The sequence below is a fragment of the Hyperolius riggenbachi genome, chromosome 1 (genome assembly GCF_040937935.1).
Source record: "Hyperolius riggenbachi isolate aHypRig1 chromosome 1, aHypRig1.pri, whole genome shotgun sequence".
Lineage (NCBI taxonomy): Eukaryota > Metazoa > Chordata > Amphibia > Anura > Hyperoliidae > Hyperolius > Hyperolius riggenbachi.
The window spans coordinates 470,074,177-470,095,835 of NC_090646.1; the positions used below are offsets into that span (position 1 = coordinate 470,074,177).

Genomic DNA, 21,659 nt, shown 5'->3' on the forward strand with positions numbered 1-21,659 from the left:
ATCAGGGAGAGGAAAGATTTTACAATGGGCAAACACTGACTAAATCCTTTTACATAATTATTTTAAAAATGAAGCACTTTTTTACTACATTATTTTCACTTGAGTTCCTCTTTAAGGGTTAAGGTTAAGCTTAGGCATTGAGGAAGGGGTAAGGAGGTTAAGGTTAGGGGTTAAGAGTGAGGGTTAAGGGGGAGGTTAAGGGTTAAGGTTAGAAGTTAAGGAGGAGGGAGAGGTTAAGGTTAGGAGATGAGGGGGAGGTGAAGAGTTATGCCCCATTTACACTTAAACAGTTGGTACGCATTTTTTTTTCTTCTCTATAGCAGTGCATTATGAAAAATCTTTTAGTCAAAACGCCTATAGTGTGAGCTGAGCCATTGGGAAACATGGACATTACTTTTAAAATCAGTTGTCCTTTCAGTTATAACTGAGAGCAACTAATGTAAATGGGGCCTTAAGGTTAGGGGTTAAGGAGGGGGAGGTTAAGAGTTTGAGGGGGGAGGTGAAGGGTTAAGTTTAGGGGTTAATTAGAGGGAGGTTAGGGGTCAGGTGTTAAGGTTAAGGGGAAGTTAAGGGTTAGGTTAAGGAGAAGGAAGGTTAGGGGCTAAGGGGGGAGGTTAGGGGGGGAAGTTAAGGGTTAAGGTTCGGAGTTAAAGCCATTGGGAACCGCTTGAAAAAAACCAAAAGGCAGATACTTATCTAAGGAGAGGGAAGGGTCTGGGTCCTGTAGCACCTTCCCTCTCCTCTCCCAGTTCTCTGGTTCTGGCGGCAGCTTCTCCGTTCAAATCTCCAGCCGCGGGGAACTTCTGGAGCCATACTGTGCACGCGAGAGTGGGCGCTTGGGCGTGCGCAGTATGGAGCGGCCCTTCTTCGGGAGCATTCGGGCTCCCGAAGGCTTCCTCTCGGCATCAGAGATAGCAACATTTGACCGAATTGGTTGAATGCTGCTACGGGTGAGCCAGCGCTGTAACGGGCAACGGGAGAGGAGAGGGAAGGCTCATTAGGACCCAGAGCCTTCCCTCTCCTTAGGTAAGTATCTAGCTTTTGTTTTTTTCAAGCGGTTCCCATTGACTTCAAGGAAGGTGAAGGGTTAAAGTTAGGGATTAAAGGGGGGGGGGTGGTTAAGGGTTACTAATTGTACTAAACAATTTTTTTCCTGTTACTTTAGTTATGTACTGTAGTTTATTATGTAAGGCCCCGTTCACACTGCACGCATTTACAGCCGCGTTTTGGAAATGCGTGCGGGAGGCAGACACGCACGACATCAGACAGTGCATAGAGTGCACTGTCTGATGTTCACACTGCATGCGTTCCGGACCTGTGCGGTCCGGGAACGCATGCTGCATGCATTTTTTGGAAGAACGCGCTGCTGTGCCATTCACTTTTCAGTGATGGGATCAGCCACGCAACGCACACAAACGCGGATGGCGTGCGTTCACATACGTTGCGTTCCACACGCATGGCCATCCGCGTTTGTGATGTGAACGGGGCCTTAGGCCTCGTTCAGACTATACGCGCTGCCGTCCGCATTTTGGCAGCGCGTATAGTGTGCGACACGCAAGAACGGTAAAAGGGCATAGACAGCCCTTCTGCCGTTCCCATCATATGCGCTGCGTGGCAACGCGCTTGTGCTATCGCGTGCTGCACGCATTTTTGGGAATCGCAGCGCAGATCCCATTCATTGTAATGAATGGGATCTGCAGCGCAGCGCATAGGAGCGCAGATGGCGTGCGATCGGACGCGTTGCGTTCCAATCGCACAGCCATCTGCGCTAAATGATGTGAACGAGGCCTTAGTATTCTGCACATTTACTGCACCTCAATTGAAATAGATTCTAGGCTGTAATCTGAGACACTGACATTTTATACACTTGCTGAGCTGCAGGGATTGAAACATTGTATACACTTTTCTGCTGGAACGCATTAGGAGCGCCTTGTCATTTGAAAAACTCTTGCTAATGTAGTGCTATGGTTGTGATCCCACTAGTGCAGGGGTGTCAAACTCAAATACAACGTGGGCTGGGATTGAACACTGGAACCTAGTTGTGGACCAACCTAAATGCCTACTGGCCACCTTCCTCCATTATAAAGTTCCCTGGTGTCTAATCGCTCCCCTGCAACCCCTATACAGTTCCCTGGTGTCTAGTGGTTCATCTCCCTCCCCTATGGAGTTCACTGGTGTCTAGTGGTCGTCCCTCCCCTATACAGTTCCCTGGTGTCTAGTGGCCCCCCACCCTCCCCTATACAGTTCTCTAGTGTTTATTGCTTTCCTCCTACCTCCCCCATATGGCTTTCCTGGTGATCTAGGGCTTCACTGCCAATATAGCTTCCCTGGTGGTCTAGAGTGGGCCAAACATAATGCAAATTGGGGAAACCACTTTGGGGCCAAATTTAATGGCTCCGAGGGCCAGATTTGGCCCACGGACCGGAGTTTGACAGGTATGCACTAGAGCGATGTGATTTTATAAAAAAATCACCCATAGTATTAGATTAGCAAGAGCTTTTTCAAATCACTAGCACTTAGAAAAGGCTGCTAGTGGGTTTGAGCCCTAATACGTAAGTACTCCATTTTTTTTACATTTCTTTTCAATTTAAGATTTGCAATCAATTTTTCTGATTGATTGTAACATTTGAAAAATCTGAACAATGTACCACAAGTGTTTTTCTCCAGTTATGAAAATGTTTGAAAACCCTGAAAAAATTACTTGCGTCTCTACATTAGGAAATTGTCAATCTAGACTACCACACACACCATACAATCTTGCAAAAAAATTGTTAACAAATTTTGCCACCTCGGATTGAGAACAATCCCCCCCAAAAAAAATGCTATTCCGATCAGAATTTTCACTCAAAAAATGTTTTTTTATTTTTCTGTAGAAACAAATGTTTTTATTGAATTGCTGTAAAATTGGATCATTTTATTGTAGCATGTAGCCACCTTTAGGTGGCAGTTATTGGCAGAGGATGAGTTAAGGTGGCCACACACGATGCTATAAAATGATCCAATATTACGGCAATTCGATAAAAACGGTCATACAGAGAAATCGAAAGCTTTTTTTCTTTGTTTGAGAAATCTGATTAAATTTCCTGTATTTTTAAATACGTCGTTGGGGAGTGGCGGATTTTTGTCTTCAATTTTTATGAAAATTAAATGGTGAAGGGTAGATTGTCAATTTATTACTGTATAGTTCCAAGCAATTTTCTTTTGAGTTTTCAATCATATTTTTTTTGTTCATAATTGGGGAAAAATTTGAACATACCAGTGTTGTACATTGGTCAGATTTTTCAAGTGCTACAATTAATAAGAAAAACTGATTGTAATTATTGAATTGAAAAAAATATTAAAAAATTGTATGGTGTGTGTGGCCACCTTTAGAGAAAGGGGGTGTTGATATTGGCAGATATTGCGGTGGAGGGGGATTGGTTAGGGTAAAGGTGGCCACACACGATACAATTTTTTTTTTAAATATCTTTTCAATTTAAGAATTGCAATCGATTTTTCCGACTGATTGTAACATTTCAAAAATCTGACCAATGTGCCACACACATGTTCAATTTTTTCCCAATCTGAAAGAAATGATTGAAAACTCAGGAAAAATTGTCTGTACATCAAGTAATTGGCAATCTACCCTACACCATTAAATTTTCATAAAAATTGATCACAAAAATCCAACACTCACGATCTTCTTTTATCTAAGAAAAAATGGGAAATTTTAATTGGCATCAAATTGGATCATATTATTGTATTCTTGGTCTCTGTATGATTCCCCGAATCCACTGTGTATTAATCTGTTATCAGCGCAAATGTGGCATTTATCGGTTTTGAATTACAGCGTTTTAAAAGTTTAAACCTAAATCTCTCTCCAAGGACTTGAACTGTGATTGGTTTGTCAACCAGAGGGGCGGGCGTGGTCCCACCCCAAAACTAGCTTCCATAAAACCAGGATGCATACAAGGAGGGGCAGTCCTCCCCTGTGTGCCATCACCTGATCAAGCCAGCCAGAGCACCATGTGGCTGATGGCCATTTTGCCTGAACTGAAACAAAGGAACTTTACGAGTTTTCCCAGAAAGGACATATTTCCACATGAACTTAAGTATTTTCTTCCCTTATTTTTATTTTCCATACTGTGCTATTATTTGTCTCTATTATTGTTGATTTTAACGATTTTCTGTATATATTAATTATTTATATTGCATTTATAATAAACAACGCTAACGTCATTTATTTGTTATTCAGCAACACAAAACCGAACCTAGCTTCTGAAGAGTCGCTACTATTGTCGATAGCCAGAAAGAATAGCATGTGTTTAACTGTTTTATTTGCAGGTTTAGAATCAGCCAGTCAGTGGGTTCCTCTGTCCCATTAGAACAGAGGTGGTGGCAGTTATACCCTGAAATAGTGTGTAATTTGTATTACCGTAACTTACAAGCTCCCTTTTAGTCGATCTGCTGCCAAAATCCCAGCGGTTTCTGCGCACTGATTGCGACCACAGATTGCATGGTCTGTGTGCTGAAACCGATTGGGAGGCATTGTGCGGTCCGGCCACTAGGGGGCTTGTGACAGTGTTTGGCAGCGTTTGGGATCTGTGTTGTGCTGAAAGTATCTCAGATAGCGCTATCAAATTAGCCCTGTCGAGAAACGAACTAATTAGTTGGTGTTGTAGCTGAATGCAATATATTTTTTTATACCTGTATATACAGAGAGACTGTGTAGCCCAGTACCCCCTCCCCAAAAGTTTTATTTTGTTTGGCGTGAAAATGTCCGGGAACTACAAGAGCATGTGCCAAGCAGATGTGGAAAGTCTTTGTGAAGCGAAGGGCATTGACATCCTCCGCAAGACAAAACAGGACCTGATAGTAGATTTGTACAGATGGGATAGCCAGCAACTGAGGGTGCTGGATGTGTCCACTGAGGAGGACACTGGCCCATCTAACTCAAGTCGAGGGGAACCAGAAGCTAAAGATCCTATGCGTACAGAGGTTGAGCTTTCCTGAGGGCCCTGCTACGACTACGCAGGAGACTGTCAGTATGGACCCCAGCCTCATAGCTTCTCCGAGTACTCGCCTGGAACCGGCCAGTACTGGACTGTCCATTTGTGCTGACCCGGTAATGCAGCTTGCATTACAAAAGCTGATAGACACTGACCTGGAAAAGTACCTGCAGTACATGCAAGCGCGAGAGGAGCGCCATGCTGCTGCTACAGAATGGGAGCGCCAACGACCGCATGAACTGAACATGGCCAAGGTTCAACAGGCCAGCCGGAGTTCATCGCTCAGCCTCCCTGCTGAAGGAGACGCATTCCCTGTAAGTGCAAAATGTAAATTTGCTACTATTGAAAAAGACACTGATATTGACTTGTTTTTGCGATCTTTCGAAAAAGCATGCCGTCAGTATCGCCTGTCCCAAGACCAGTGGGTCAGACATCTGACACCCTTGCTGTGCTACAAAGCGCTTAATGCTTTTGCGGAATTATCTGTGGAAAAGGATAATGACTATACCGCTATAAAAGACGCTATCATTACTAAATATCAGCTGACACCAGAAGCCTATCGCAAAAAGTTCAAGTCCTGGCAGAAAAAATCTACTGACTCTTATCGAGATGTGGTCAGCAGTTTACTCACCACACTCCGCCAGTGGACTCTAGGCCTCACCAAAGGGTCTTATGATGTCCTGGAGGACTTGATAGTCCTAGAACAGTTTCTGAACATTTGCCCTGCTGATGTACGACAGTTTGTGCTGGAAGCCTGGCGCTGCAGACCTTGCGGAAACCTTTGCGACTACCCGGGTGCCTGACACATGCAGAACTGCACCATCTACCTGGAGAGGAGGTCAGCCCAATACCCTGGCAGACTCTCCTGCCCCTGTGAGCCGTCCGCCACAGAGGCCCCCCAGTGCAGCTGCTGCGCCCAGGCCTGGAGCCCCTGAGTGGGTCACCTGTCACTTCTGCCGCAAGCCTGGACACATGAAATTCGACTTTCCTGAGCGGAGGCAAACACCACCAGGACCACCAGTACCTCACCCACAGCAGATGCAACCAGCCAGCGAACCACAGCCTGGATCATCAGATCTTGTTCTGGAAGGAAATCCGCGACCGAACTGACCAGCAGCAGCCTGTTAGAGTGAACGACAAGATTGTCACCGGATTCCGAGACACCGGAGAAGACATCACGTTAGTTCACTCACACCTTGTTACAATGGAGAGCATCAGCTCCAACCGATCCCTTGCCCTTACTGGAGTAGAGGGCACCCTTTTACACATAGCCCAAGCGAGAGTGAAGCTTGACTGGGGGGTGGGGGTTCAAGAAAGGGTTATTGGGGTTGTGGATGATCTCCCGGTCCCTGTGTTGTTGGGGACTGATTTGGGCAAGCTTCTGTCCTATTACGAACCGCAACCGCCTCAACGCTCACGGAAGAGGACGGACTCTCCGCCCACCACCAGGTACTTTACACACTGGGGGGAGCACCAGGGGGAGGTGGGTTCAATGTGCCAAGTTCAAGGGTACCGTGTTCAATAGTACCTGAGTCAAAGGTACCTGTGTTTAATGTACAAACTGTCTGTGATGAAAATGTTACTGTACCTGTCACTGTCATTAATGCATGTGTCAATGATGTGAAGAATGTCAATTATTGTAATGTTAAAGCTGTGCCTGTGCTAGCAGTCAACCAGAGTGCTGCAAGGGTTGTGGGCTCCGTGCCGAACTCCTCGTTCAGTGCTGACCCCAGCGGTGAGAGCTTTCAACCGCTGGCCTCATGTGACATGAGCCAGCTGGTTGAAACTGAGAGAGCTGTAAGGGTTGTGGGCTCAGTGCCGGACTCTTATCGCATATAGTGCATTAGAAGACTGCAATGAGTGCAAATATTATAGTTTGAACAACATCTTGTATGTGTGTCTAAATATCCTACTACTTAACACAATAGTATTTCACAGCTAGGGGCATGGGCGGCGCCAGGGGGGGTGCAAGGCGGTGCTCAAGCACCCCCTAGAATTGTCCAAGCACCCCCAAAGCACCCCTTCAGGCGTCTAAGAGACGCCGAGTCAGTTCACAGCGGCAGCCCGAAGCAGCAGAGCAGGGCTACGGTAAGATGGCCGCCCGAAGCCCTGCTCTGCAGACTTGGAGTCTGCAGTGCAGGGCTTCGGGCGGCCATTTTCCCGTAGCCCTGCTCACCGGGTAATGCAGGCTGCAGGCAGAAAGTCACGTGAAGGAAGAGGATCGTGGGAGCTGCGCGCCACAAGGAGGTCAGGAGAGGAGGAGGTCGGGACAGGAGGTCTTCTGACTGTAGGTGAGTAAATGGGTTTTTCTTTTCTTTTTCAGGTGGTGCTGCTGATTGTGGTCAGAACTGCTGAGCATTGTGCATATTGTGGTCAGATCTGCTGAGGATTGTGCATATTGTGGTCAGATCTGCTGAGGATTGTGCATATTGGGGTCAGATCTGCTGAGCATTGTGCATATTGTGGTCAGATCTGCTGAGGATTGTGCATATTGGAGTCAGATCTGCTGAGGATTGTGCATACTGTGGTCAGATCTGCTAACGATTGTGCATATTGTGGTCAGATCTGATAACGATTGTGCATATTGGGGTCATATCTGATAACGATTGTGCATATTGGGGTCATATCTGATAACGATTGTGCATATTGGGGTCATATCTGATAACGATTGTGCATATTGGGGTCATATCTGATAACGGTTGTGCATATTGGGGTCATATCTGATAACGGTTGTGCATATTGGGGTTATTGAACATGTTTTTTGTTCAAATCTGCTCACATTACGTGTATTTTCTTGAGAAAACCTGCACAATTATGTGAATTTTTGGGGGAAAAGGTCACCAAAACTTGGGCCCTCTGTCTTTGCGTTGCACTTTTAAAGGGAACCCGAGGTGAGAATAATATTGAGGCTGCCATATTTATTTCCTTTTAAGCAATACCAGCTGCCTGGCTGCCGTGTTGGTCCTCTGCCTCTAATTCTTTCAACCATTGACCCTGAACAAGCATGCAGCAGGTCAGGGGTTTCTGGCAATATTGTCAGAACTGACAAGATTAGCTGCATGCTTGTTTCTGGTGTAATTCAGTTCACTACTGCAGCCAAATAGATCAGCAGGGCTGCCAGGCAACTAGAATTGTTTAAAATGAAATAAATATGGCAGCCTCCATATCACTCTCACCCTGGGTTCACTTTAAATTACAGTCAGCCCCGCCCTCATCTGGCCATGACCACGCCCATTTTTCCACCGCCACAGGTTGTAGCCACACCCATTTTTTCCCCCGACACGCTTCGCGCGCTGCAGGTCGTCTGCTACCCCGGAAATTGGTCCAGCACCTGCGTAGCACCCCCTAAAAAAAAATTCCTGGAGCCGCCACTGGCTAGGGGTGCCCAAACATTACTTATTCTCGGCATCAATATTAGTACGATTTGATCATAATGATTGTATCTGGCAGAGATCGATGCTGCAACATGGCTACCCGATTAATTGTTTTGATCGATTTCTGGCCAAACCAAATGGGTCCAAGGTGATGACGGCATTTGATTTCCCGGTAACTGACAGATCCCTGGCCGGTCTTCCCACAAATATATGTGTACTTCCTGGGTTTGTAGTGAGTGTTGCAGGCTCTCCTGTCACCCCCGTGCGATTGCTTGCCGCCTCCTGTGTCCAGGGTCTTTATTTGCACTTGTGAGTGTCTGTACAACAGGATACCACCCCATGTAGTGATGTCACTTCATGCGACAGCGTCAAGAGGTACAGGCGCATGCAGTAGCAATTCAAACAGACCTCATGGTGGAACAACATTACATGAAGGGACCCTATAAATATGAGTTAAATGGGCAAATTACATTCCCATACAATGTACAGTGTGTATAGTCCTTGGGCTAAGAGCCAGAGTCAGAAGGTGGAGAGACAAAGGAAAGTTAATAGTGAACACATCAAGTGTTCCCTCTGCTCCACAGCCCCATAGCAGTTGGTATGGCTGCTATGGCTATTGCTACGCCCCTGGCCACCGCATTTGCTGTTGTGGCTGGTATTCTAATTATAGTTGTTTTTTTTTCTAAGTATTTTATTCAATCATATATTTATGATACCTTATGCAGTTAAAGTTGTAACTTATTATTCTTCAAATATTTTGTAAAAATGTATCAATTAAAATGTTGAAACACAAAAGCCTTTAACCACTTAAGTACCAGCAGTCTCTGCCCCCTTAACCTTCTGGGGACCGGTGGTAGTAAATTCTACGCCGCAATTGTGGCTGCCTAACTCTGATGTGGCGTAGGATTTACGCTACCTGCTGCTTCCGCTCCCGATGCGATTGTGCGTACCCGAGAGGGGAGATTAAGCTGTCATATGACAGCTGACATCTCCCCTCAGTGATCAGGAGCCATCGCGATTGGCTTCTGATCATGTGATCACTTCGATCGCTGGCCGATTGTAGTGATCACTATTGGGCAGAGGCAGTAGGAGGGGAAGGAGAGGATGGGGACTTACTTTCCTAACCTTCTCCCGGCGATCGTCACTCCCCTCTGCTCTGCCCGGCATCTCTACTCACTCAAGTGTCGGGTGTCGACTTGGTGACGTCATCAAGCCGCGACCCGGTACTTAGAGTCAGTGCGAGCGAGGATACCGGCCAAAGTGGAGGGGGCTAGAGCTGCTCATCGCAGGACCCAGGGAGGTGAGTTAAGGCTGCTGGCAATAAGGGGTCACCTGGCTATACCGGGGACATAATGCCTAGCTATCTGTACTGGGGATCCGGCTGCCTGACCCCCCCCCCCCCCCCCTCGCAGGTAAAATTCGCTGGTCCTTAACCACCTTGGCGGTAATGACGAGCTCAGCTCGTCCATTACCACCGCAGTGGATTTCTCAGGCTCTACTGGGCCGATTTTCTTAATTTTTTTTTTAAACCCACAGCTAGCACTTTGCTAGCTGCGTGCTATGTACGATCGCCGCCGATCCGAGGTGTAACACGCCAATCAGTGCCAGGCAGCGCTGAGGGGTGGATCGGGACTCCCTCTGACGTCACGACATTGGTGACGTCATCATGATCATCGCCATGGCGATGGGGAAAGCCAAACAGGAAATCCCGTTCTGAACGGGATTTCCTGTTTGATCTGATTGCCGGAGGCGATCGGAAGGGGAGGAGGGATGCCGCTGCTCAGCGGCTATCATGTAGCTAGCGCTAGGCTAGCTACATGATTTAACAAAAAAAAAATACCACTGCGCCGCCACTCTGGCTCAATCAATAGAACGCTAGGGTGGTTAAGGGGGGGTTAGACAGCTGTTCCCCAGAGGGTTAAGGACCAGAGACCGCTGGTACCGGAAAGCGCGGAATACGTACGAATTGCAGCATATACCAGCCGCAACCGCTGTCCACGCCGCCAGGAACCACAGGCCACCCACTCTGCCCACTCTATGATGGCAGAGTTCCTGTGACCTGGCCAGGAGCTGCTTTCATTGGCTCCTGACCGTGTCTATCATTGTAAGTCAATGGGAGTTGCTTACATCGATAGACAGGGTCAGGAGCCAATGAAATCAGCTCCTGACCTGCTCACAGGGCTCTGCCATCATAGAGATGGCAGGGCGAGTAAGCTGCGGCAGGGAGATAGTAACCCGATTGGCAGGAGTGGCGATCAGCATCAAAACAGCAGATCAGCATCAAAACGGCGTAGATTTCAATAAGCGTCGTCCTTAAATGGTTAAAATAGTTCCACTTTGTTCTTCAGAGCTGATAAAGCTTTCAGACTCCTGGGAATTGATTTTGCTTACAGATCTAAGGTTTTTTTGGTTGCTTTTTTTCTTTTAATAAGATAATTGTGCTGGAATGTTGTGCAAGACATTCTTCAGTTCATAATAAACAGGTGCATGAGTAGACATTCAAGAATTTGTATCTCTGCACTACTTGTCCAAAACATACTGCAAATGTACTTAAAAATTATTTTGTTCAGTTAACTATCTCTGTTTTCAACATAGTCAGTAGGGCATTGGTGTTAAATAGTACCTGAAGTGACATGTGGCAGGATAACATAAACATGTGTACATGTCGCACCAATCCCATTTAGAAGGTGCCTGTGGTCCTTTTTTAATGCATGGGCTCTCTTAAAAACTAGTTAGAGACCATCAAACTTCTATGTAACTGTGCAACCTCTCTAAATAAAATATTTATGAAAAGTTCAAAAGGACATCATTTCTCTTTGCGGGAACTGAAGGAAAAGCAGTCATGTCAGTGGGATGCTACAGTATCTCACAAAAGTAAGTACACCACTACATTTTTGTAAAATAGCAAATAGAAAGCTACTTCTAGCTGCAATGTGCATAGCAGGCAGCCCCAGCACACGCTATTATATCGGTAGCCTCGGGCTCCCAAATGTTACTTTATTGCTGGTAATCGTGGAGGGGGGTTAAGGGTTAGGCACCACTGGGGGGGGGGGGGGGGGCGACTTTAAGAGTAAGGTACTGCGGGCGTGAAGGGGGGGGGGGGGCTGAGGGTTAGGCATCAGTAAGTGATAGTTAAGAAATTGGTAGAAAGAGGGTTCTGTGAGACAGCAATTACATTGGGTCATAGTAAAATATTGGTAAAGATTACTGATCATTGGGTGCCCCCTCCCCTCACTTGCACTACTACACAACAAAAGACTGAAATCCAGGGCACTGAAGATTGCCAATTATCTCTCACACCCAGGCCACCGATACCTCAGTTTGCTCCCACTGTGCCGGAGACTTAGGGCCATCCCCACAAAGACTGCTAGACACAAACTCTTTCTTCCCATCGGCGGTCAGCCACCTAAATTCCTTCACATACTTCCATCAGTGAAAGCCCCAACAAGCTGTAGGGCGGGCGGTGCCTCAGACAATCAGTCAACCGAACCAACCAGCCCACAAGACTAAAGCTGAGTACACACGTACGATAACGATCGTTCAAAAACGAACGATAACGACAATTGGACCGATAATCGTGCGCTCCAAATTTTCCAACGATCGTTTTTTGGGACGATAACGACCGTTATCGTTCAATCCGACCGATCCAACCCGGCGGATTTTTTCGAAAGATAATCGTTCAATCGTTGCAGTGTGTACAAAGATCGTCCGATAACGCATGTTCTTATTGCCTGTCATAACGTCACTTCGGTTTGCGCACGCATTTTTTAATCGTTCGTCGTTCAGTACTTTATACTTATATCGTTCACGTGTGTACACAATCGTTCATTACGAACGATCTTTTCCGTCTAATTTGAATATCGTGTAAACGTCACGAATCGTTCGTAACGAACGATCTTTATCGGACGTGTATACGAACCTTAACTGTGGGACATCTCTGTGTCACTTAATGGACTGCAATGTATATTGTATAATATAATGTAATGCAAATAGTGCTCCTGCTGATTGCCACCATCTTTCTATGTCTCTGTAAATGTCTTCTTCCTGTGCTTTATGTATGTGCCAAAAATAATTACGGGCATGACCCAGTCATGCTTGGCAAAATAAATGATTCTGATTCTGATATTTTACTATAGTAATTAAGTAATAGAATATCAGTAATTATACCAATATTATACTAGCGGCAATCTCTGGGCCTTTTTTTCCAGGCACCTTTTTTACATGTATGCTACTGGATGATTCACTGTGTCAATACTATGTTACTGTTGGTTTATTTAAAGAGGAACTCCAGTGAAAATAATGTAGTAAAAAAAGTGCTTCATTTTTTACCATAATTATGTATAAATGATTTAGTCAGTGTTTGCTCATTGTAAAATCTTTCCTCTCCCCGATTTACAATCTGACATTTATTACATGGTGACATTTTTACTGTGGGCAGGTTATGTAGCTGCTCCTAGCTGTTTTGGCTGTTAGAGACAGCTGTAAACAGCTAATTCCTGTCTGTGAACATTGTTACATTGTGGCAGTTTGCCCAGAGTACCGCGGTCCCAGAGCTTCTTGTGGGAGGGGTTTCAGCACAAAATCAGTCATACAGCGCCCCCTGATGGTCTGTTTGTGAAAAGCATTATATTTCTCATGTAAAAGGGGGCATCAGCTACTGATTGGGATAAAGTTCAATTCTAGGTTGGAGTTTCTCTTTAAATTGTGGCTACTTGACTAAATTAGGTCTGTGAAATACACATATACTTCAAGTAAACCAGAGATCTAAAAATAGCAAGAAATGATACTTACCCGGGGCTTCCTCCAGCCCCATAAACACATCTGAGTCCCTCGCCGTCATCCCCATCTGCCGTTCAACCGCGATCAGCCCCGGTACACTTCTCTGGTACACTTTAAGAAGTAAAACAAAGGGTGAGCTGTTGTTGGTTATACATTTGCTATTTTTTGTATTTCTTGTTTTATTGCTGTATTCTACCTTCTTGTACTTTTATGTAAACTCTTCTGTAGTTGCTACACTTTACAACCTACAGCTGTAATTTTTACTAATTTGTTTTACAAGAATATTGTTATAGGCACGCACATATGGCTATATACTTTGGTTTAATGTATTGTTCTTTGGCATCAGGTTGTACTGCAGCATAGTATGTAACTCTAACCTACGCTATTGTATTATGCAAGATATGTGAAACGACTATTACACCATATGTATTGACTAATACTGTTATGACTTCATAGTCAAAGCCTGTATGTGTGATCAGCTAATTTTTTTCACATATTTCTCAATAAACCTGTTTGAAAATGTTGATCTTTCAAATCCAGCTGCATGCTCACCCCTCACCTCAGAGAAGTGCCCCTTTGCTTCTAAAAATTAAAGTGAGGTAAAAGAGCTTTTAGTAGGTAGCCTTACCTATTTTAAAGTGTACCCGTGGCGACATGTGACATGATGAGATAAACATGTGTATGTATAGAACAAAACCTATTAATAACTAGGCTGTTTTAATTATTTTATTTTGCTGCCTGAAAGAGTTATTTTCTAGGCATGGAAGTGACAGCTTTGCTAAGCAAATTACAGCCATAAAAGTTTTCCTGGCAGAATACAACTTCTGAGGGCAGAGAGAGATAAAATACATGAACTATTAACTTTTTTCTAACTCTGGGACACTAAATAGGCTGCCACTGATTAGAGACCATAAAACATTCAACTTACTTTGTAAATGTTTAAATATAAAAGAAAACCATGGGTACTCACGCCAGCCGGCACAGGACTCTCACAGCAGCCGGCGTGATGATGCGTAGCCGGCGTGAGTGCGTTCATCAGGAAGAGGGAAGCAGACCGGACGACTTCAGGCCGAAGTCGTCTGCCAGCCGGGGACCGGGAGAGGAGACAGGAGGACGCTGGGGGACCTTGTGGTCTACGGTGGGCTGGAGGAAGCCCCAGGTAAGTGGGAATTTCATTTTTATGAAGTGCTCGGTATGCCTTTAAAAAAAAGTAATTTTTAGGAGTAGGAGGATACATATAATTGTTTTTCTTATTCGTTTATTTTCACCTCAGGTTAATTTTAAGGTCTTACATTTCAGTACAAGATTGCTTTAAAGTAGACCTGAAGGGAGAGGTATTTGGAGTCCGTGATTCAGAAAATATTTAAGGAATAGGAGGAGCCATTAACCATTCAGCCAAGATGCATTTTTATAGAGGAATAAATATGTCAGCCTCGATTTTATTAAATAAGCTGTGAGCCTTAAGGTGCCCACTAATTATACAATCTTGATTGTACAATCAACACTTCTGTGTAATATGAGAGACTTCTTATAGTATCCATTCAAAATATATTAACTCAGTGTAACCTTCTACTACATAGATTTGGTAAGATTGTATCATTAATGGGCATCTTTAGATAGGCGGGACTGGAATGAGATTTCTCCACCTACTGTATCATTGGGGACGGTCAATGAGATGCTAGCAATTTGAAGTTAATGCAAATTTTACATGAATGTTATGTAAATATATGCAGTTTGGAAACAGACCAGATCGCGTGCAACAGTCTGAATTTGATTGGTCCATTTTCCAGTTGCATTAATTAGCATAACATTTACATCAACTAGAATTATTAGAATTTTATTGACATAACCCTGCCTAAGATGTCTGTCAGTAGGATGCAAATGATCACCAAAACAATACAGGATCTGCCGACAACCCAGACATCAAGTGTTAACACTCTCATCAACAACATCATTGTTGGACTTCCTTTTGCTAAACTGCTACAACCTTCCTTTACTATGTCAATGTAGCAATGCCTGCAGCAATTTTCAATGTAATGTGTGGAATAGCCCAGGATACCAGAGCCAAATTAATATGAGAAACGGGGGGAGCAGGCCTGTGTGGTGAGCTGTCCTTGCTGCTCACCGCTCCTGCCTTTCTCCATTCTCCTCCCTCCTCTGCCTGTAATTGCCCTCCGACACCCTCTTCTGGTCGGCCGGGTCGGGCATCAGTGTGCCTGCGCTGGCCTGGCTGCAATAGCAGCCAGGAGCGATCTGCGCATGGCATTATCGTGACGTCATGTACAGAGCGCTCCCGGCCATTGTTGCATACTTTAGAATGCGTGCAGCCGGGCCAGCGCAGGCACACTGATGCCTGACCCGGCCGACCATACTTGCCTGCTTCCCCTGTTTCTCACATTCATTTGGGCTCTGTTATCCTTTAAGGCAGGGCTCATACTTGAGCCCATGGTTGTGTTTTTACAAGCGTGTTTTCTGACACTATATTGACCCTTGACCAATTAACCTTTTCTCCTAAGTTTTCTCTGAAGAGATATTTTTTCATCTAAAAAATAATGTTTCAGCACTTAGCAATTGAAAAGTACTATAAAAATAGGTAAACTTTATTTTGAGTATTTTCTTGCATACTGGGAGCGTTAAAGCCATTTATGGTATGGTTTGAAAATATCTCCTTGGAGAAAACTCAGGTGAAAAGCTAATAGGATATAGGCAGGATATAGGCTATAGAATGCATGTCATTCTTGTTCTTGCATGCGCATTTATGGCCGCTGAACAATACTTTTTAATGCAAAAACACATACCAATTTGCTGGGAAAAAAACTGCAAGTTTTTTTTCCCCACAGACAGAAAACTGCATTAGATCTGAGTCCATGTGAAAAACCACCAGAAAATTGGGTAAGTCTCATCTCTGCCTAACTATAACAAAAACATCTTCATTAACATAGATTTACAAAGAAAAAGAATTGCAGTATTTAACTTTTGGTTTTTATTTTTTTATGTCCATAATTTCATAGATGAGTTGTTTACTCCAAGTGACAACTGGCTTATCTCTGCCTATAACAAGAGATTCAACTTTATTCCATGTCCAAAAAACATCCTCTGTACAAAAAAATAAAATAGGAAGAGATTTTTTTGTATGCTTTATTAATTATTTAACAAAATACTGTCTTATGTTAATTAACATTTTTTCCTTTTGTTTCCCGTACCAAGATGCCTTTATGGATACTTTTGACATAACTGACTCACTCTTTGGAATCTAAAGAGAACCCAATATGTGACCAACATATGGGAGATTTTCTGGGTGTATAGGGTTTGCAGTGTATGGGTGTAGAGTTTTAAAATAACACCATTATCTCAGGGGAAGTGCAACACATATTTTCACATTGGGCCATCCCCACACTGATCCCTTGGGAGTGGTGAGAAAATGTCTAATTTGTTGATATGTAAAGTTCTAGATAAGGGAATGTTTCTTCAGAGGCGTAGTAGATTGAAAAAATTCTGGTAATCAGGATTTGTCAGTATTAGTGATATTATTTTATTTATTATCCACCAATATATATTTGATTGCTACAGAATAAACAATTACAACCCTATGTAGGAATTGCAAGTTATGACAGGAGCAAGGAAGCCTGCCCAGCTGATCAGTCAGTAAACTAGGAGTTCTCAACATCCTAGAGAGGTAAATAACTCACATTTTGTATTATTTAAACAATGAATTCCAGTGTTCCATGCGCTCCATTTTAACATTCCTTACATGTTGTAAAATCATGGCAATAGAAATGAGGGAGTGGAATATCCAAGTTCAGTCTTGTAGCGAGTCAGCCCCACTCTTGCTCAAGGTACATGTTCACCGGAAGATGGATTGGGGAACTGACGTCGATGCAACCCTACGAACGAGCATTCACAGATCCATCTTCCTCCTGCAGGAACACGCGGCTGCACACTATGGGCACGAACAAGAATTCAAACGAATGTGGCACTTTGCGCAGGAGTCATTGGGGATCTTAAATATCCAATCCGCCATGATGGTTGTAATATCTGCGCATCACAAAACATATTGCATTATGTACTGCTCATCATGCGTAAGACTTTACATACGTTATTCTGCCTGGCATAGTTTAGTGCATACACCCCAGAAAGTGACATCGCTATGTACAGTACATGGGTGTCAAATTCAGTCAGATAAATCTAATACAGTCAATCTAAAAATATTGCAAGCAAAATTGTTAAGATGTCTGTTTTTTTTGGCAGGATCCCACATCACGAACAAGAAGTGCATTGTGGGAGATGTAGTTTGTGGGCAGTATGTGCTCTAAAATACCATAGGTCCTGTTAGGGACAATCATGTGCATTGTAAGCTTTTAGAGCCACATAAGATGGCATTGAGGACCGCATTTGGCCCGCATGCCTAGAGTTTGGCACCTATGACATACACTATGTAAAAGTACATTTTACATTGGTGGCCCTCTGCACATGCACAGATGGAAAATGCCCAAGGCCACCCCGATGGTATAAAATGTAATATGGAAGAGATGGTAATATTTTTATTTTTCTCTTATAGATATCTGCATGTGCTTGACGTATCTGGTTTTATAGACCTCCTTTTTGAATTCATAAGTCACACAAGTTATGTCTGTAAATTGTCTACCGAATTGTCTAGTGACTCACATTTTTCTAGACATCCTATAGTGACTGATTAAACATCATTTAAAATAGCTATCTTAAGACACCATGATGCAACCATTACGGTATGTCATGGAGGCTCTCCTGGGAGTCGCTTGACATTTGTGTTGCTTTATAGGCATCTTTTACTCTCTCTCTCTAGCTTGTTACATGCAGCATATTTGTGTGGGTGTGGACCTAACTGAAATATACTTAATATTGCCAAAGTTTGTTTATTAAATAAACTAAAATAAGCATTTACCATGCTTGATTTATGTGCCTTTCTCACAAACTTCCTACCAGCATAAAAGCTCTTCAGATCTTGGACTAGCTTCTTCAAGGTCCAGTCAGTAGTCATGAATCACTCTCTGTCTGTGTATTTTATTGAGATAATTTTTCCATTGTCTCACTGTTTCTTTTCAGTGAAAATTACTAAGGAAATGCTCCATGTGTAGGTAGTCAAATTAGTCATATATATTCCCCAAGAACTGCTGTTCTTAAAGCAAGCTTGTTGCAGAACAGGAGCTAGGGAGGAAGGACTAATAAAAGAAAAATAACCAGATGCTGCCTTAAAGGGAACCTTAACTGAGAGGGATATGGATGTTTCCTTTTAAACAATACCGGTTGCTTGGCAGTCCTGCTGATCTATGTGGCTGCAGCAGTGGCTGAATCACACACCTGAAACAAGCATGCAGCTAACCCAGTCTGACTTCAGTCAGAGCACCTGATCTGCATGCTTGTTTGGGGGGCTGTGGCTAAATGTATTAGAGACACAGGATCAGCAGGAGAGTCAGGAAACTGGTATTATTTTAAAAGGAAAAATCCATATCCTTCTCAGTTTAGGTTCCCTTTAAGTGAAAAGCACACATGCTCAGTAGTTTCACAATTATGACATGTGAAATTAATTTTAGATTTTGTGTTATACTGTATAACCCAAACTTAGTGGGCAGTTAAAGAGACACTGAAGCGAAAAAAAAAATATGATATAATGAATTGGTTGTGTACTATGAATAATTTCTAGAAGATTAGCAGCAAAGAAAATATTCTCATACTTTTATTTTCAGGTATATAGTGTTTTTTCTAACATTGCATCAGTCTATAATATGTGCAGATTACACAACACTCAGCATTCAAAATGATTCTTTCAGAGCAGTCTGTGAAGTTAAGACCTCTCCTCTAGCAGAGAAAAAGTAAACAGTTCACTTATGGCCCATACTCACGGGCTACAAATGTCGCCGCAACACGCAGGGCGCGCGTGTTGCAGCGACAGGTCGCCCGTGAGTATGCGGCGTTGCACGGGCGCGCACCCCGAACCGTCGCTCGTCGCTGATGTCGCCGGGCGATTAGCGCGGTCAATCGCCTGGCGACAGTCGCCGCCGCAACTGTCGCTAGTCCTCGTGAGTACGCGGACTAGCGACAGCAACAAGATTGTAATCCATTGGGCTTCCGGCGGGGGGAGGCGCAACAGCGACAGCTTCCGCCGCATCAGTTGCCAGGCCCCTCCGCCGTGTGTATGAGGAGGGACCTGGCGACGAGCTGTTGCCGGCCTGTCGCGCACACGCTCACGTGTGCTGGCGACAGGCCACTTTTGTCCCTCATGAGTATGGGCCATTACAGTTGAGATAATAAAAGTCAGATAACAGCCCTCTCCACGACTAACTTAGTCGGAGAGCTTAATGGCTTGTTTGCATAGAGATAACAACTGGAGTTTCTCAACTCTTCCTGTACTGGAAACAATTAGACTGATGTATCTGATCTTAATGTTTTATTTCTTAGCTGTACTACACATACAAATCATAATATCATAATTTTTTTTTCGCTTCAGTGTCTCTTTAAGTTGAGGGTAGACTTTACTGATCAGCAGAGATGATCAAGGGCTCATTTCACATTCCTTTCTTCTGACTTCCCCTACCAGCATATCTCTGAAACAACTGATTGTTAACCTCTGGTTATGTATGTTAGCACCATATCCATAGTTTGTTGCTCATGTTACTGACAGATTTGCTTAAAGCCCATTTTGGAAATAATTACTTTAGGTGTGGATAGTGTAGGGGAGATTGTTTTGTATTGCTATCAGTGTCCCCATACAGGGGATTTATCCTTGAAGGATAACTGTAATGAGAGGGATATGGAGGCTGCCATATTCATTTCCTTTTAAACCATACCAGTCGCCTGGCAGCCCTACTGCAGTAGTGTCTGAATCACACACCAGAAACAAGCATGCAGCTAATCTAGTCAGATCTGACAATAATGTCAGAAATACAGTACTTGATATTCTGTATGCTTGTTCAGGGTCTATGGCTAAAAGTATTAGAGGCAGAGGATTAGCAGTACAGTCAGTCAACTGGTATTGTTTAAAGGAAATGTATTGCAGCCTCCATATCCCTCTCATTACAGTTGTCCTTTAATGCCTGTTCCCAAAGGTAGGTATTCATTTTTTTAACAGGTATATAAAAAAAAGTTTGAAACGTCTGGTAGTGCTAGAACCTTAATCAAATTTGTATTGTAGTCCCTTACTTCCTATCCTTTGGATCACCACTAATCATGTAAAAGGAAAAAACACACATATATCCAGGCACATCGCCTCTAGTTAGGACAATAAATAAGTTATTAAGGAAAGGGAGGTGCTGAAGGGGGTATAGCCAGAAAATTAGCAAAAATCAGTAACCCTTCGCACACTCACATGCAAATGTTCAAACAAATGCATTCACAGATTCACTCATCCAGGCACCACTGTTATCCCTACAGCTAAGGTAAAAGCCGGGGTCTTAGTTCACAGAAGAATGCATTCTTTTGCTTAGTCACCTATACTGCGCAGAAGTACCCAGGTAAACATAGGTGTCCTAACTCTGGCCCTGTAACATGCATAGTGCAGACATGCAAACATTCATTGCATCAAACCTATCTAGGGATTAGGAGCACACATCCTGACGTCCTCTCCTGGGACAGATAGCGCATCATACCAATCGCACAAGGGAGCAAACGTAATGTATCCATGCGCACCATGCACATACACCAGCATATCTGTCCCAGGAGAGGACGTCAGGATGTGTGCTCCTAATCCCTTGATAGGTTTGATGCAATGAATGTTTGCATGTTTGCACTATGCATGTTACAGGGCAAGAGTTAGGACACCTACATTTACCTGGGTACTTCTGCGCAGTGTAGGTGACTAAACAAAATGATGCATTCTTCTGTGAACTAAGACCTTGGCTTTTAAAGAGACACTGAAGCGAAAAAAAAATTATGATATAATGATTTGTATGTGTAGTACAGCTAAGAAATAAAACATTAAGATCAGATACATCAGTCTAATTGTTTCCAGTACAGGAAGAGTTGAGAAACTCCAGTTGTTATCTCTATGCAAACAAGCCATTAAGCTCTCCGACTAAGTTAGTCCTGGAGAGGGCTGTTATCTGATTTTTATTATCTCAACTGTAAGTGAACTGTTTACTTTTTCTCTGCTAGAGGAGAGGTCATTGCTTCACAGACTGCTCTGAAATAATCATTTTGATTGCTGAGTGTTGTGTAATCTGCACATATTATAGAATAATGCAATGTTAGAAAAAACACTATATACCTGAAAATAAAAGTATGAGAATATTTTCTTTGCTGCTAATCTTCTAGAAATTATTCATAGTACACAACCAATTCATTATATCATATTTTTTTTTTTTCGCTTCAGTGTCTCTTTAACTTAGCTGTGGTGCCTGGATGAGTGAATCTGTGAATGCATTTGTTTGAACATTTGCATGCGAGTGTGCGAAGGGTTACTGAATTTTGCCAATCATGTAAAAGGCATGGTAGTTCCAAGGATAGAAAACAAAGGAGTATCACCCTAATGGGGGCACAGATAGCT

The 21,659-nt window shown here is 43.6% G+C and overlaps 2 long non-coding RNA genes across 3 annotated transcripts in view; one reads left to right on the forward strand and one right to left on the reverse strand.

Moving 5' to 3' along the window:
- Positions 1 to 21,659, reverse strand: part of LOC137521346 (uncharacterized) — a 485,899-nt gene that overhangs the window by 66,136 nt on the left and 398,104 nt on the right. The gene's annotated exons all lie outside the window — the stretch shown is intronic.
- The window catches only part of LOC137521341 (uncharacterized), a 67,835-nt gene that overhangs the window by 4,855 nt on the left and 41,321 nt on the right, over positions 1 to 21,659 (forward strand). For both annotated transcript variants that reach the window (XR_011022102.1, XR_011022101.1), the window contains exon 2: positions 15,982 to 16,033. This is a non-coding gene — a long non-coding RNA (uncharacterized lncRNA). The remainder of the gene's footprint in view (positions 1 to 15,981; positions 16,034 to 21,659) is intronic.